Source organism: Haemorhous mexicanus, chromosome 3 (assembly GCF_027477595.1).
Source record: "Haemorhous mexicanus isolate bHaeMex1 chromosome 3, bHaeMex1.pri, whole genome shotgun sequence".
Classification (NCBI taxonomy): Eukaryota; Metazoa; Chordata; class Aves; order Passeriformes; family Fringillidae; genus Haemorhous; species Haemorhous mexicanus.
The window spans coordinates 23,036,052-23,052,937 of NC_082343.1; positions in this window are offsets into that span (position 1 = coordinate 23,036,052).

A 16,886-nucleotide genomic window follows, 5' to 3' on the forward strand; every position below is an offset into this window, starting at 1 on the left:
AGCTTCTGAGGTGCCTATATTCATTTACTGGGAAGTACTGAGATTAGACAGATGTCTCAATTTAAAAAGGGAGAAAAAAATCTCATGTAGATGTGACACTCGTTCACCTGTGTTTTTCTGCCAGTCTATATAATGCTATCAGAACATAACCAGAGTTTTGATTTATACACCTCATTTGACGTTGACTGGCAGCTCTACAGAGAACACATGCACAGAGATGGTAATTTAAAAATATGGAGATCTTATTAGGCCAAATGGAAAGAAAAAAAGATCATTTCATTTTACTTCCTTTGAAATTAAATGGGGGGACAAGCCACCAAACCCGAACATCTCCGCGCTGAGGCGCTGGGAGCGCGGACCTGGATGGGGCCCAGGATGTGCAGATGGCCCCCGTCTTTGAAAAAGCCCAGGCGAGGAACACCAAGTGCCCTAAATTCTAGCATTGGAGGGGCTTGACATTTTAATCTGACTTAATAGTTGAGGGCAATCTAGGTTATTAAATTGACCTCTTCCACTTATCTGAGATATTTCACCGGAGAGAGGGAGAGAGGTTTTACTCACTGCTCTGTGGCTTCATGCTACTCAGTCACTGTTCACAGGAGGAAATGCAGAAAGTGCCTCTTCAGCTCTCCAGGTCATCCATGACCATGAAGTTGTGCCTAAATTTAGCATCTTTCAGTTTGAAAACCTTTCCCTAGGCTCAGCAAATACCTCTAATTTGAAAAGCTCTAGGCAAAAAGGGTTCTAAAATGAGCATCATTTTTTTTGGTAGCGTCAAAGTTGACCCCAGCCAAATAGAGTTCCCAGCAAAAACTTGGGGCTTGTATATGGTGAAATGTTTGGAATCAGAATATGGCAAGAATATAAAAATTGAATGAATTAAGAAAAGGAAAGAAGCATATGTCCCCATATAATGTACAGGGATTTTGGTTAAGAAATGTTGGGAGGTCACATGGCTGGCTCCTTTTCTTCGCTAGACCATAAATTTAATTATCTTGAAACAATGTTTTTCTTTCAACAAATAAAAAGTTATGAAGGAATTGGAATGCTTTAAGCACAAGGGTGGTGAGAAATGCCTGTAGATTTTTCTCACTTTTTATGTCTTGCATTGCTGAAACCACTTGAATTGTCTTCTGTTTATTTTCCTTTGGAGGAATTTCAACTGTTAGTGAATAATTCTCAGCCGACAACTCTTGAAGACCAGAAGACTTCTGCCCAGCTGCAGAGTTAAGCCACAAGAAAAAGCAGCTTCATTCAGCTTTCCCACAATGTAAAGCCTCTCTGCCCCAGCCCTGATCTAGTGGGTGGTCAGCTCAGGCTGTGTAGAGTCTCCAGGTTTCCAGGAAATACTGCTGTCAGTAGCCAAGGTAGGCTCCCACTTGGTGTTAATTTTCCTTGAAATTTCTGCAAGGAAAATTCAAAATAAAAACAGTTTAAACAGACAAAGCACTCACTCCTTAGCTTGACAGTGAACTCAATGTGTTTGGGGCATTGCTGAAAAGAAAACTTCAGTGGAGCCAAAGTCAGGCAGCTCTGTGGTCACACCATATCACCCAGAAGTACAGAGCATGCTTTACACCTTCTGCCAGGTGCACAAAACTGGAGTGGGAGCTGCAGGAGGAAAAGCAAGTTCTGCTTTGGCCACTTTCCTGCAAACCTTCTCTTGCTTCTGCTTTCAGGTGCCTCAAAAAGCACATGGGTACATCAGGAACGACTGCAGCAGGGTACCTCAGGTCTGCTGGGCCAGACCTGGGCCCTCCTTTTGCAGGTTTTGGAACTGGGGGCAGGTGAGTGTGGCTATAAGCCATCACCATCTGCCAGTGCTTCTCAGTGCTGCAGGTGGATTGGTGCTAACATGTGATTGCAATCCCATGGAAATGTGGGGGTAAAAGTGCATTCCTGATCTATCCTGAAGGTAAATCATAGTATGCTTAACAAGCTGTGCCTACTTGAAAAAAGGTCTCAGTATCTTCTGGAGAAGCTCCATTTCCTGGTGACATACCATCTTGTCACGGCTGCAATGGAAAGCAAAACTTGAGGTTTCTGGGAATTTCCTTTGGATGGAGACTTGTCTAAATGCATAAAGTATTTATATGGACAAAAACAAAAGGTGTGTCATGAGGGTTGGCGTAGTCTTGCTTCATATACCTTGCAGTGTGTGCTTGTTTCTTTTGGCCCTCAACCATTGCACAAAGAAATTTCAAGTGGCTTTGAGCCTTCCATCTCTTCTAGAGGGTGACACAACAAGTGAACTCAGAACTGGGAAACCTTGACGTATTTACATAGAAATTTCTGAATTGCAATGTGCTTCACCTTTTTTACAGCAGACAAAGACAAACCCTGCGTGCACTCTGTTGCTTCGCTGGCACTCTCTGTGGAAATCACGTGCCTACTGGAAGCATCCATGTGCAGAGGATTACCCCCACAGAATATACATGATGTAAATGAAATTTTCAGCCCTGTCTGGGGGCAGCTTTCATTGCTGTGATGGAGGCAAGACCTGGGCAACGTGCATGGCTCCCACCTGGCTGAGGGAAGGCATGCAGGCTGGGCTCTGCCGTGTAGCTGCTGGTCCTTGACATTTGATATGCTGCGGTCGAGTGACAGGAATTGGGATCTCCGGAGCTTTGCAGCCATTTGTCACAGCCCAGTTTGTTTTGCTATGAGGTTTCCTGCAGTTTTCAGCTGAGTTGGTGCTGCTGTGATAGTCAGATAAGTGTGTTTGGCTGTGGGCGCGGCTGAGCCAGAGGAGGGTGCCATTTCGGAGGTTTTGCTTTGGGATATTTATAGCTGGAGGAACAAGCACGTGCGTGAGAGAGTTTCCAGATGAAACACATGATTTCAGCACGCTGTGGAGCTCACCTCGGTGTGAGATTAGCTGCTCATAGCGGATATGAATAAAAACAAAAGATAACTTGGTTTGGCTGGCACTGATGCTGACCAGGAGAGCAGAGGAGCTCCTGCTGGCAAACCACCCACCCATGAGTCTCCAATGTCACTACTCACGTGCAGTGCCCAGAAATGAGAAAGCGAGGTCTGCTTTTGGTGGTGCTAGTGGACTCTGTCCTTTAATGTGCAAACCTTGCTTTCACCTCTTCACAGCAACACATTTTCCACAAGGGGGATGCTGGTGAGTTGACTTTAGCTTATAAAGTGGTGCCCATGCCTCTTCCCAGAGTGAAGATGAGAACCGACTTTGGCAAAGTTGGAAAAACACCGAACGGAAATCTTACAATTCTTGGCCAGATGTTTGTCATGCAATTGTGAAGATGCCTACTTCTACGAGGGAATTGAGGGGCTGAGTCTTGAAGTAAGGAAAGATATTAAACTGCACAGGTAGCACTAGACACAGACAAACATCAGCTTCATACTTTTTTATTAACAGTGAGCAGGAGTTTCAGACCATTTTCCTGGAGCAGTGACCTCTCAGTGCACTGCCATGAGCTGCCTTTAAAACTCCTGCCTTGCTGGTATCTAAACCCTTCATTTGATCTGGCCTGACCATGTCTGCAGCAGCCTGGAGACTTAGTGAAGGAGCAATGCTTGTCAGGGCTTCATTAAGGTGTTAATGTAGGCAGAAGGAAAGGTCCACCACATAACTGTCCATGAGCCATTGAGAAAATAAACACATCAGCATTTTTATTGTTGTTATTCTACATAAATTCTTCTAACTTAACCCTGCAAACACTCAACTGGTGTCAGAAGAACTTTAAAACGTGCTACTTATGTCCTCCATCTACTGAAAACTCTGAAATCACCCATGCTGCCCAATTGAAGCTAGATACAAGTTCATTTTTCAAAGGATGGCTTAAGTTAATCCTCATACATACAGATGAAAGCTAAACTTCTGTAAGAAAACTTTGACAAAGAGGAAGGGCAGTTGCTGCATGAAATGTAGACACAGGAGAGATCACAGCTGATAAAAGTACTGCAGTTTAGCATATTAACACTCATAAATTTTAAAGGTTTATTTATATTAGGAAAATTAACTGTCCAAAGATAACTGTTTAGGGAAAAAAAAAAATCTTCACTTTAGGGATCTTTCTGTGTAGTTGCTCTTTGAAGCCATTTGTACCCTGGGCTTCTACAGCACCACTTGGGAATAAGTTGTAAAATTAAATAGAGCAGCACATGTAAAAGTAATTTCTTTTGATTCTGCTGCCTCCTCATTTCATCAGGTTGTCTTAGTTCTTGTGTTCTAGGAAATAACAAATAATCATAATTATTCTCTGGTCACCTTCTCTGCATTTTTTAGGATTTTCTAAACCTACTTATTTTCAAGACACACAGTCTGTGTTATTTTCTCTCTTCTCTGGTTGTATTTTCTCATGCTTATCTGTTCCTACACTTGTGCAATTGAATGTTTTTTATTTTTATATTTTGGAGGATGAGGAGGAGTGAGAAAAGCTGCTCTCAGCACAGGATGTTGCTGGTATTCATCTAATTTCTATTTTTCAGTGATTTTTTACATTCATGTTTTCTGTCTGACTGTCACTGAGGTTTTTCAAAGAAGCTCTGACAGATTTGTGTCCATCACTTCCCTCTAAAGAATTCATAACCCCAGATATATATTGAAACTCAGTTATTTATCTCATTCCCAATTACATTTACTACAAATTCTATCAGTATTATAGGATACTCTTTCTAGTTTTTTGTTTCTAAAATACCTTATAGGGTGCCACCTGCTTGAAACAGATCCACAGCCTCATTCTTTCAGAAGAAACAATCTCCATTCACAGTTTTTCCTGAAAACAAATATGGATCAGACTATGTAGAAAGCTGATTCACATTGACATTACTTTTTTTATTACTTTTTTCTCATTCCATTTGCCTGGGAGTGGCTGCATGTTGATTAAACAACTTGCAAAATTGCATCAGAGTTGCTGGAGCTGACGAAATCCTTGCAGTGCTTCTGTTTGTTGTTTTTTGGGGTTTTTTTTTTTATTTAGAAATAAATGTAGGCTACAGGAACATTTCCAGTCCCTTTTCCTTTGGCATTTCTTTCCACAAAGAGAGATACTCTTTCTGAAGGTATTCTTCCAACACCTGTAGCTTTTATTTTGAATAATCCCAGACACCATGTAATTCTCCAGTTCCCCTTTTTGGCTTGTTCTGCCAGCACTGGAGACCTCTCTGACAGAGACTGTGAAACTATTTTAATGTTGTACATCTTTCTCTTTCTGGGAATTATTACAAGCAGTTTTTAGAGATTGAAAAGGTATGTGGTAGATGTGGGGATTGCATCTTCAACTTCTCCAGATGCTGTGGGTTTCCTTAACCTGTCAGATATTTATCTTGGATTATGCTGTCAGTGACTTTAAGTCTGATCTCAGTTTTCTCATTTCCAAAATCTGTCAAGGAAATTATAAAGCCAAAATTTAGTATATTCAAAATACATATATGTTGCTGTAATTACAAATATATTGAACATATGTATTGTTGAATATACTGACAATATAGTGGCTGAATTACAAAAAAATTGTATATATATTAATATGTGTCCATCACTGGATGGATATACTGACAATATAGTGGCTGAATTACAAAAAAAAGTATATATATTCATATGTGTATGTACATGTATAATATGGTCATCAGCTCTTCTCCTGCATTCATCCTAATTCTTTCAGAGGCATCCATTCAATTACACCACTACTTTCCCATGCATTTCCTATTTTTTAATCTCAGAATTTCTTTTTCTAAAAGAAAAGTAAAATAAAAAAAGTAAAATAAAAAGCCACCTCTCCATTATTCTTCTTCCCTTCACAGGCACTTTTCTTCTGTTCCTGTGTGTCACAGGCGCTGTTAAAAGGCTGAAGAATAGATTTCCACCGGACCCAATGTGGTAAACATATTCTGGGTTTCCTCATCAAAAAACATCCTGGGAAAAGATCCTTACTTATTTGTTCTTGTGATATCTTTCGTTTGTAATTGGATAACACATTCATTCATAGGACAGTAAACTGGAATAAAGCCTACATTCTAATATGTTCCAAGTCTGGAACAAATAAATATACAACATCCTCCCCACACACACTTCTGCTAGTTAGCATGTGGTAATTAACAGTTGTTAAAATGACTAAAATTTCAAATGTGGACATGCTCCGTGAGAAAACCTCAGTGTGATTACACAGTGAGCCTTCTGTCAGAAGATAATAGGTATTTTTAGCAACCCCCATCTCACTTTTGTATGAGTTTTGTCATATCCCAATCCAAAAAAAGACCCATAATCAACTTTGGATTCTGGCAATCCTGGTTTTCAATCAGTCAGAACATCAGCATTTTCACATTCCAGAGGATATTCACTCTGTTGTTTTCATCTCCATTTTACCAAGAAATGCTGGAATTAAACCATTCCAGATCCCTGTGATGAAAAGAGTCTGGAAAGGGGTCGATGGGCAGCAGAGGGAGTCCAGCTGCTGAGATAATGGGAGAAGATGTTTTGGAGCAGCCATTTCCCTGTAGCCTTGTGTTGTTTGTGTAGGTTGTGGGAGGGAGAACACTTCACCTGGGACAGGAGAGAGGATCCTTTGGTGATTTTTTTGTAGGGTGGGAAGTACTACCAAAATGCACAGGAGTAGAAGTGCAGGTTCAGATCTATGAGATAAAAGCCACATAGCACTGGTCTGAGGCATGCCCATCAAATAATTCAGGAGTTTAGAAGACACCAAGAAAAATTTCTTCTTCCAAGTAGGTTCATTTTGGATAGCATTATACAGCAAGCAAGAAAAGGGATAGGGATGTTTTCTACAGAGGACAGTAGAGTGACAAATAAGAAAGTGCAGCAGGTTGGTGATAAGAAACTTGTTTGCTTTTATTTGATTGCCTTTAACTGAACCTGGAAAGTTTTGGTAGACAAACTGGCCTGACAAGGCACAGAGGCATTTCAGGTTCTGCCCTGGCAGCCAAAGGACAGCACAGGTCTGTTGGGAAAGATGGCAGGGAAACATGGAAAGGTGCTGTAAAAGTGAGAGTTAAATAGATTTTTGACCAGGGAGCCTGCCATAGCAAGGCAGCTTTGGAGGCTCCATCCCAGGCTGGACGAGAGCTGCTGCACCAGGGCGGCAGTGGAAGGAGACTGGCAATTATCACTGGCACTTTTACAAGTGAGGAGCTTATGGGGCTCATGTGATACCAAGTGCTCGTTGTGCACTGAGCAGTTGTTCTGAAAGCCTTGGCTTTGTTTTCGCTTAGTCCTGAGAACAAAAAAGAAATGTTGCAAGGAAAGTGCAGAATGAATCCAAAAAGAACAATGGAATTGCGCTTGATTTGTTTAATTCTGAAATCAAGGTCACTTAGAAGTACCACAGCTTTTATTTGTTTTATTGGGGTTTTTTCTTAAGGTGTTTTTTTTTTTTTTTTGGCAACATCTTTCTTTTCATTTGACGGTTCTGTCATCCCAGAACTGTATAGGTTACTGATCCTGCCTGTATTCAAAGCTGTTATTAAGTGGAGTCTTTTAGATTTTAGAGAAATGATAATGGTTCCAAAGATGACAGAAAGTGGCAGCTGGTGACAAAAAACCCCCTTGATAAGACGACAACAGTAAATCAAACTACTGCCACTTTTTCGTTTCATGTTTGTTAATACCACCTCGCCTTTTGAAGTTTAAAGCAAGGTTCAAAAGAGCCAGGTGCTGAATCATAATATTAAAGCAAGTAAGGAGCTCCATGAAAGAGAGGAGATCTGAGAGGGGAAAGCAACAAACACGGCTTTCAACTGCCTTTTGTCGGCCTTTCTGCAGATGTCACCAGTTGTTATCCCCAGCAGAGGCTTCAAGCTTGTAGCAGTGCCTCTGGCTGATTCCAACTCAACGTTTCAAGTGTCAATCAAAAGGGAAGGACGCAGCTTAGGTCCTGGTCATTGTCCTGTGAAAAGAGCCAAGCATTTAACATTGATTTAGCTCCCTCAATATACAAAGATAGAGCCAGCTTTGTGCAGCAAAAGGGCCTTTGGCAAGGTTGCTTGTAGAGCAATTCCATCGCATCCGATGCTCCTTGGTTTAGCTGTCACACTGCAGTGTCTGGAGTCCTATGAAAAGTTATTCAGGAATGAGTGAGCAAATTAAAAAGAAATAACATGCTCTCCTAAATAGCAATGTAAGCTACAGAAAGTGCTTTTAGCATCATACAGCCCTGAAAAGCATTTTTAATAAAAGTATTTTGTGCTTTTAAATGCCTTTTAACAAGGAGAATAAGATGTTTTAGGACGGCAGGAGGCCCTTGTGAAACCCATCTCCATTGGACTGGATAAGCAATTGTACCCACAGTGTCTTGGCCAAGTACTTGCTTATTTTGTTTTCATGGAACTTACATTCACTGCCATCTATCCACACACTGTGTTATGCTTCCATAAAGGGGTAAAAAACGCCCCCAAACCTGATGGTGACAAGAAGGCCCTGCCTGAATGCCACAGATGCCCCCCCTTCTGACCTTCCCATCCTTTCTCATGTCAAGTCCTGCCTGCCCCTCATATTTCTCTTGAAAATACCTTGGCAATTATTTTTTTCTCAGGCATTGCTCTCCCCACCAGCTCTCACAGGCACCACTGATGAGCCCCACTGGTCACACAGCACAGTCATGGAAAGGACAAGTCAGTTGGTGGCCACAGACCATTTTGGCAGAACTCTGGTGGGAATTAAGTTCTCACAGATGTGGTAGAAACCCCATCTTTGTCCTCAAAAAAACCGAAGTAAAACTGGGTGAAACACAAATAAAGTATTCCTGTTGTTTTAAACAAAGTGAACACAGATACCCTTTGTATCTGGAAGTAACATTAAATATAGGAGGAAAAAAATTACTATCACTGTGCTTGCAAGTGAGATTCTTCTTTTTGGGGTTTCCAGCATCTTTCCATTCAAGTTGAGTGCACCAGGCTGAGCAACAGGCTGACCTGATCTGGGTCCAACAAAATTCTTTTGCATGCATCCAGCTTCAGTGAAGTGAGGAAAGAAATTTAAAGATGGGGAAAATATTTCCCTTTTGCAAAGTTAGTATTACCATTAATTTCTGATTCTGATTTGCACAATTATTATTTTCCCCCAATATTCTCATCCTTTCCTGCACAGAAATACAGATTAAAAGAAATGGTTAAAATTCTCACTAGAATTAGAACATTTCAGTAACATGATGGCAATAGTCTTTCACAAGCTTGTTTCCCCTCTTAAAGACAGCTTTCTGGCAGTACCTCCCCAAGTCAAAACTGCACTGACCACTCAGTTCTCAGCTGCAGGGAAACAGCACAACCCTGAAACCAGCCATCCATGACGTTGGTGCTCCTGAGTGTGGGACTGGGTTACTCCTGATGAAGGAGCCTCATTCCTGCAGGTTGCTCATGCAGCTTGTGTTATCTACAGTTTAGAAATAGTCTAACAGAGGATCTCATAGGATTGGGTGTATTTTTAAATCCTTGTATCATTGTGGACATGCTCATTTCTGCATTCCTTTAAAGGCATCTCCAACAGTCCCCATAGCTGCCGCTCCAGCAGGCAGTTTAAGAAAGTGTGGCTCTCTTAGTTCAGGGACACTTGCATGACTCTAAATTTTAATTGGGATTTTTAAACACCTTCAATATCATCTAGCTCACATCCTTTTTTTTTTTTTTTTTTTTCACTCACTTTCTGTCACTTGCTTACAGAAAATGTGCTGGTGGAATTTCTTCCTGGCCCCCTGAGTCTGCCCAGCAGCATGAGCTATACCAGGTGTCCACCTGCCACAATTTGTCCTTCTCCCAAACATAAAGAAAAGCAGGACATAGATAATAACTTCCTGCATTGCCATGTTGGCCATCCCAGAATATTCCACAGGCAGCCCAACACACACTTTGAACTAGGGGTCAGTGAGAAAACAGAGACTACAAATCACCAACGAAAAAGAAAGCTCAAATTTTGGTTGCATTTTTCTAAACAGCAACAACTTGTTCAATGTTTTTGACCTCCTAGCGAACAGGAACACAACAACAGCAATAATTTTGAAACAGCATTTTGCTGGGGCCTTTAGAACTTGTTTGGAAAAAGGTTCCAGGAAAAAGGAATCATATGAAAGCAAATATGGAAGCAGGTGCACATGGACATGTGTATATGTTTGTGCATGTGAGAGGGAGAGCAAAAGAAAGGGAAAAACAAGCATTACAAAGCACACCTAGGAAACCACGGGCTTCAGTGACCCTAATAAAACCCACTAAAGGTCAAATTTGTTTACCAGCTTGTAAGTATAAGAAACACACAGTTAAGGTGTAGAGACAGTTTTACCATTTCATCACAGTAAGATAATGAGGAGAAAAACAACAGTTAAAAAATGAAGCAAACGTCAGCTTGATCAAAGTTTTGGACATGATCACCAAAATGTATCACTCACACTGTGGTGTAGTGCAACAAGGGAAACTGGACGCAGTTATCATTTGTGATCCTGGTGGGCTCATCCATCCAGGATAATTTTTTACCCTGCAGTCCCTGGTTTCCTGTGTGTGCTTCTCATTGTGCTTTTACAGTAGCGCATCTCTCTTACTTGTAGTGTCAGGTCAAATTCAGGCTTAGTTTAAGTAAATGCACCTTCCCTGAAGGCGCCAAACAGCCCTAGCCCGCACAAGGACAAAATCTGATGGACCCCAGATGGTGAGTGACTAGTGAAGGCCTTGTGATACACTTTCAAAACCACCTTTGTTTAACCATTCTTGACCCCCTGGGAACCAAAAAAATCTCTCCAACAGCTTTGCTGGCTGGTTTGCTATTCCCCCATGTGACCAAGCTTTTATTTCACACCCCACTCACAATAGCTCATTTCTGCTAGGCCTCCTCAACCTGCTCACTCCAAGCCCTCCTGCTCTCGATGTGGACATGTTTTTAAAGACCATGTATGTGAGTCCATTCATCCTCCTCAGAGGTCAAAACAGAACAAGTGACAGGAGTCATTTTCTATGAGCAAGTATACATAAGTACTTGCAAACCAGTTTCAGAACTTTTGGAGCAGCAGTGCCACATACCATTTCCTGGGAGGTCATGAGCTAATGCATTTGCATCCTTCAGTATTGTGAGTGTAATGTTCTTGCTGGCCATTGTATCCCCTGGAAATAATGGCTTCTGGTCACCACCAGTTAGTCGATGCAAACAGACTCTGTGCCCAGCAACTTCACTAATGCAGGAGCTATTGTGCATCCAGATGCTCCTGCCTTATCCATGAAGAGTAGCTGCCTAAGGGTTTCATTGGAAAAAAATGCCACAGTCCTGGGAGTGTCAGGGATGTAGCCTATACAAATCAATTAGTAATTTTGTTTATATAAGGATGTATTTTTTATTTTAATCACACAATATAATCTTCCTTAAGTGCCCATCATTACAGGCTAAGAACTATGGCACAAAGAAATTTAGTTTGTTTTTATTTAAGACACTGGTACTCTGTATTTGCACTGTTTCTTTATTAACAAAACCTCAGTGTATATTGTCTATAGGGAGCACTTTCATTCATCTTTCCCACTCAAAACCCCTTTTCCATCCACTGATTTTCACATGTCTTCACTGATGACAGACTGCAAAATCTACATTACAGGCATTGCCCTCTTCTTCATTTGTCATGCAGGTTTGTGATGATGTCTCCAGCCAAAATTTTCTGGAGGTGGTGGGACTACAAGAAATATCCACGCCTCTAATAACAGTTCTTTTCAGTGCCTCTAATAGCAATTATGTCTCAGATTTGAATGTTGATTTCAGGGCTACCAGGAGTCTTCAATCCCAGACTGAACCATCTTTCCAATTAAAAACATCAAGTGTTCCAAAATTATTAGCCAAACCTGGAGGGTCTGACCCACAATGGACTCTTCTGATTGTTAAAATCACTTACTAAATATGATTCAGTGGAAGAGCTTCAGCCACTTGCTCTAATTCAATACCAGGACCAAAAGTTAAAGAAAACAAACAATTTTTTCAGGACCTTGTCTGTTTATCTGTTATTACATAAAAGCAAAGGAAACACCAAAGAAGAAGTGTATGTTCACTCGGATAACCCAGGCTGGTCTGTGGGATACATGTGTTCCACTGCATCACTAATGCAAGGAGGATTAACTACTGCTACAGTCCTGATGCTCTCATGACAAATATGAGGTATGTTTTTGAGAGAAGGAAGTAGCATGTTAAGCCAACACATCTACCCACAAGTTATCAGGCTCACAAACCACCGCTCAGATTCAGTGTTAGTGCGCTCTCTTTTTCCAACTGAACCTATTCTGTGAATGAGAATGCAACTGCAGACAGTGATGCCTGCTCTGGAACAGCATTGTCATCTGATTCCTTATTTTGATCACCCCTATCATATGTATCTCCTTATGGCCACCATCAACAAGCCACTGCTTCCATGGTAGGCATCAGACTTTTCAGTTTCTCATATGTTTGTCCCGCACTCTTGCTAGCTTTTACAGGCCTTGAAATCATTTCTATTTTCATCATCCCTCTGCTTGCAACATGCTGCCACCTGCACATTATCCTTCCTCTCCTCCCTGACTCCTTATGTCACTGCTCATGAAAGTAGCCATGACTTTAAATAATAAGCTTACAGATTGTGTTAGTCTGTGCAAGTGCAAGAAACCTGTGCAGGCAAACCCCTCAGAGAGCTGATAGGGTTCTGCTCAACATTTCTATGTGACAGCATCAAACCTCAGTCAGCCTTTTCCCTGTGAATTTGCTAGGTTTGTGTTGTGCTCTATGATACTCCCCCTGCCTGGGACCACCAACACTGGACTGGGGCTTTCCTGCTGCCAGTCATCTGCTTGCAATTTCAGTATTTTTGGGATTCATCTGTCTTCTGGACCCCGTACATTTAAGGTTCCTGGCTGGTTAAGTTTTGTTATATTTTTTAATTTCTCTAGAATCACAAGTATAAAGAACTCTTCTGAATATACAAGAGAATAAACATAGCACTTTCAGGCTGTTCACAGATAGGCAGAGGGAAAGCTTTAGGAAAAGAGTTAGCTGCTCACTAGCATTTGAAGTACAATTAAGGCTGTAACTGAGATAACAAAAGTCTGTCACAGAAAAGTTCATGCATATCTAAACTTAGTATTACATGCATGAAGAAAGCCATGCACACGTGTGCTTGCAGATCAGATGTTAACACTGCTTTTTAAAAATATCAATCAGGAAAAATAAAGTTGGTAATTAGCACGTGTCATTAATGTATCAAAATACTTTCTATTTAAAATAACACTAAGCATTAAATGTACCATAAATATAACTATTGTATGCTTTGATCAGCTTGATTTTAGCCCTCCCCCCCTTTTTTATTTTTATTCAAGTTTGTGATAGTCAAAATTTTTCTGCTTGTGAAGCTGCTGCAATGTGGCACAGGCTACAGTGTGCTGGGATGCGTGTACAGTGTGACAGGCACATCTGCAGGAACAGCAAACTAGCTCAAGCACTGGCATCACCAGCTGAGGATCTGGCCCCTACTGTGTTTATTATTAGATGGAATGGACGAGAATATATTCATTTTCTGCTGAACTTTTTGATGGCCTTGCTCTTTCTTCCTTTCTTTCCATTTCTCATACCCCATCCAAAATTTGTGCTGCAGAAATTCAATGTCCCTGTTGCTTTCTTTCACTTGAATCTCAATTGCACAGCCAACCAGATTTCATCATGGCTTATATGCTCTTCCACTTGCTATCTGTAATCACTGTCATTGTGAAACTCAAAGCTAAGTCAAGAATTGTTGCCTTTTTATGGCTTCCTCTTTTATATATGTTGTGTTGGAGAGCGGTCGTTACCGCTTTTTTGTCATTATTTCTGGGCTTCACTCCATTAGCTACTGAGCAGGCCTTCTCTCATTGCTTTCCTTCAGTAAATACTGTAACATTCAGCTTCCTTTCAGCCTTGTGCTTTTAAAGAAAATCTTTGTACAATTAAAGATATGAAATTGCTAAATACAAGGCTGCATTCATTGTTCTCCCTTTTTAAAGGTTTAATCACACTTAATGGCTCTCTTGAAAACTTGAATTTTCCATGTGGATGGTTTTACCCCACTGAAAGAGTTTGCTAATATACTTTTCAAGTGTTTTCTCCTTAAATGAGCTATTCAAGAAGTTTTGTGCAGAATAAGATTGAGGAAGGATATATCCAGAAACAATTATGAAAAGGGTCCAGGACTATCTTTTTATCCATTGGTGGCAATTCATGAACTCAAGCAACAGCCAGAAATAGGAACGAGATAATATAGTCCTGTCCTGGTGTGGAGGAAACATCTTGAAATATCTCATGTTCCTTCTTTTGGACTACTCTCAGAGCAGCTGTTGCCTCCATATTGAACCCTCACGAGATGCAGCCCCTGATTGCCATGTGATGAGAATAGGACATGGTGAGAACTAGGCTAAGTATATATCCCAAAGAGGTGCCAGCTTTGGTCCTGTGTGTCTCAATCCAGCCCCAACCAGCAGCACATTCTCCAAGAGCAGCTCTCTGAAGTGCTGGGAGCTGCAGTTCCTGCTGAGGGCTGGAGAGTTGTTGATACAAAGAGGGCAAGTGCACATCTTTACTCAGTCCTTGGCAATCAATTTTCTGCCTGTGACTGACCAGCCAAGAGCATGCAGCCACCCCTACAAGACACAGGTTGGACATCAGTGTCCTGTTTGACTTTGAAATCTTGCCATGGCTGTTTATCACATCTAGGAATAAAGCCATGAGCTCTGAAAACTTCTAAAGATATCAGTCCATTTGCTCAGAGGCACAAATTCCTTTGGTTTGTCCAGTGCTTCTGTCTTGATAGTCAAGGCCATTCAGGGTATTGGACTTTGCTTCCTGAGATATCACATCTCCTTCCACCAACATGACCTCCCATGACATTTGACAAGAACAATCTGGACTGTGAACCAACAGGGAAAGTTTGTGAGCTTGTGCAATGAAATTCTCACAGCTCCTGGAGCTAGACTTCATTATTTGCTTTTATGCTTTCTGATAGTCATTGTTCTCAACATATTCAGAAATAAATGTTCATTTCTTTTCGGCAGACTTGTTCTTCTCAAAAGGTTTAAAACAAACATGGATATTCCCAGTGCCATTCACTTATGCACAAGACCTTAAACAAGCCAAGGGCAAACCTCACAGGAAATCTTACATGAGAAGTAGGGAGGCAGAGAACAAAATAACCTCTGCTGTTTTATTTATATTTCTAAATAACTGGCGGCTGCTCAGCTACTTTGGTAATGGGGTCCATATAAGTAGGTAGGTACAGGTTTAGTCAGATGAAGATTATAAATTAAATGTAGTCGCAGTAATATTTCATCTGTCTGTCTCTGGGCTGGTACCACTGCATAAATCCTGAGATACTTTAGATTATATGTATGTGATATGCCAATCTCCACTTAAATATTTTGGGGCTGCTCCCAATAAAGTTAATGGAAGTAGGATCAGCAATTGCTCTCATGCTATCAGTGAGTCTTTACTTCCCATCAAGCAATGCCTGTGTTGTATTACCTTGGTACAAAAGCCTCATTCTGCTCGTCTCAAAGTCAGCAGGTTTTGTTTGATCAGTGGGAGCCCCATTAGGGTATTAGTGCTTTAAACTGAAGCTCCCAGACTGGATCCCGTGGCTCAGAGCCGCTCAACCTCCGTGCGAGCGCTCTGTCCTTACTGTGGCGTGTGTAAGAGCACTCAGCTCTCCAGGGCTTTTTGCCTGGGGAGACCGAGGGACACACACAATTTTACATCGTCTTTCTGCTCCCCTTGCAGCAGTTCCACTCTGGAGCCCTTCCAGGCCCTGCTTGATCAAGGATTCTCTACATCTTTGGGGCAGCCCTGCACTGGGCTGGGTTGAAAGCAGCAGGGCATGCAGCATGGAGCAGCTGCGCTCACTGGGCAGCAGGAGGGGCATCCGGGACACCGTACGGTCATTTTAAATGAAGTTGTTTCACTTTTAGGATTTGCTTAGGTTCGGTATGGGGTTGCCTAGCAGTACAGGCAGAGTACCCAAGGAGCTTCCCAGACAGGACAAACACTTAAGGCAGAAGTCAGCTGTACAATCACTGACTGCTCAGTTTATCTAAAAGCCCTCTTGCTGTTGATGAAGTTGAATTTGCAGTCCTGGTATCTGAATTATCACTGACCATGAATTCCAAAGCCTGCCAGTGATGGGAACCTGAATGCTGCACATCCCTCTATCACTTCTGGATTTGCTACATACAAACAAATAGCTATGGAGCAGAGACAGGATCAGGTGGTGTATATTAACATTATGGAGCACTGGTTCTGCATTTATGAAGAACCATTCACAGAAGATTCCTATTCAAAATTATGGCAAACAGCAAATAGAAACCAGCATTCTTTATTGTAAAATGTGTGAATAGGAAGAAGAGAAACCCAGGCTTTAGAGGCTTCATTAGGACCCACATTCTGTTATTTTTGCATGTCACCTGGTACCTGAAGTGGTCTTATCTGGTCACTGGCGCTGCCCACAGAAATCCCAGCACACCCTGCAGCATGCACCCCACTTCCACTCAAGCCAAATACGTGCTTTGGGAGTACAGTCATTTTGAGCACTGTGCTAAAGCCAGATGCCAGATTTGCAGTGAGAGGTAAATCAGTACTCAGGGTGAGAGGCAGAACCCAGGTCTGTGACTTTACCCTCAGAGAGAGTTAACCAGCACAATACATTATTAGGCTTCTTAAAAAGGCAGTAACACCCACTTCCCAACTCATCTTGAAGTGGGCATCATCAAACAATGCCCTGTCTTGTGTTCTGATTCCAGTTTTCTTGTAAGCATTGCACTGGAAAATACTCAGTCCTTTAGTGCCTCAAACCCACTGGGAATGTCACATGAGGACGTCTTTAAAAGCCATGTGATGTTCTTTCAGTTTGTTTTCTTAAACAGAGAGTGTCTCCAAAGTTACTGATTAATTTCTCACAGCACAA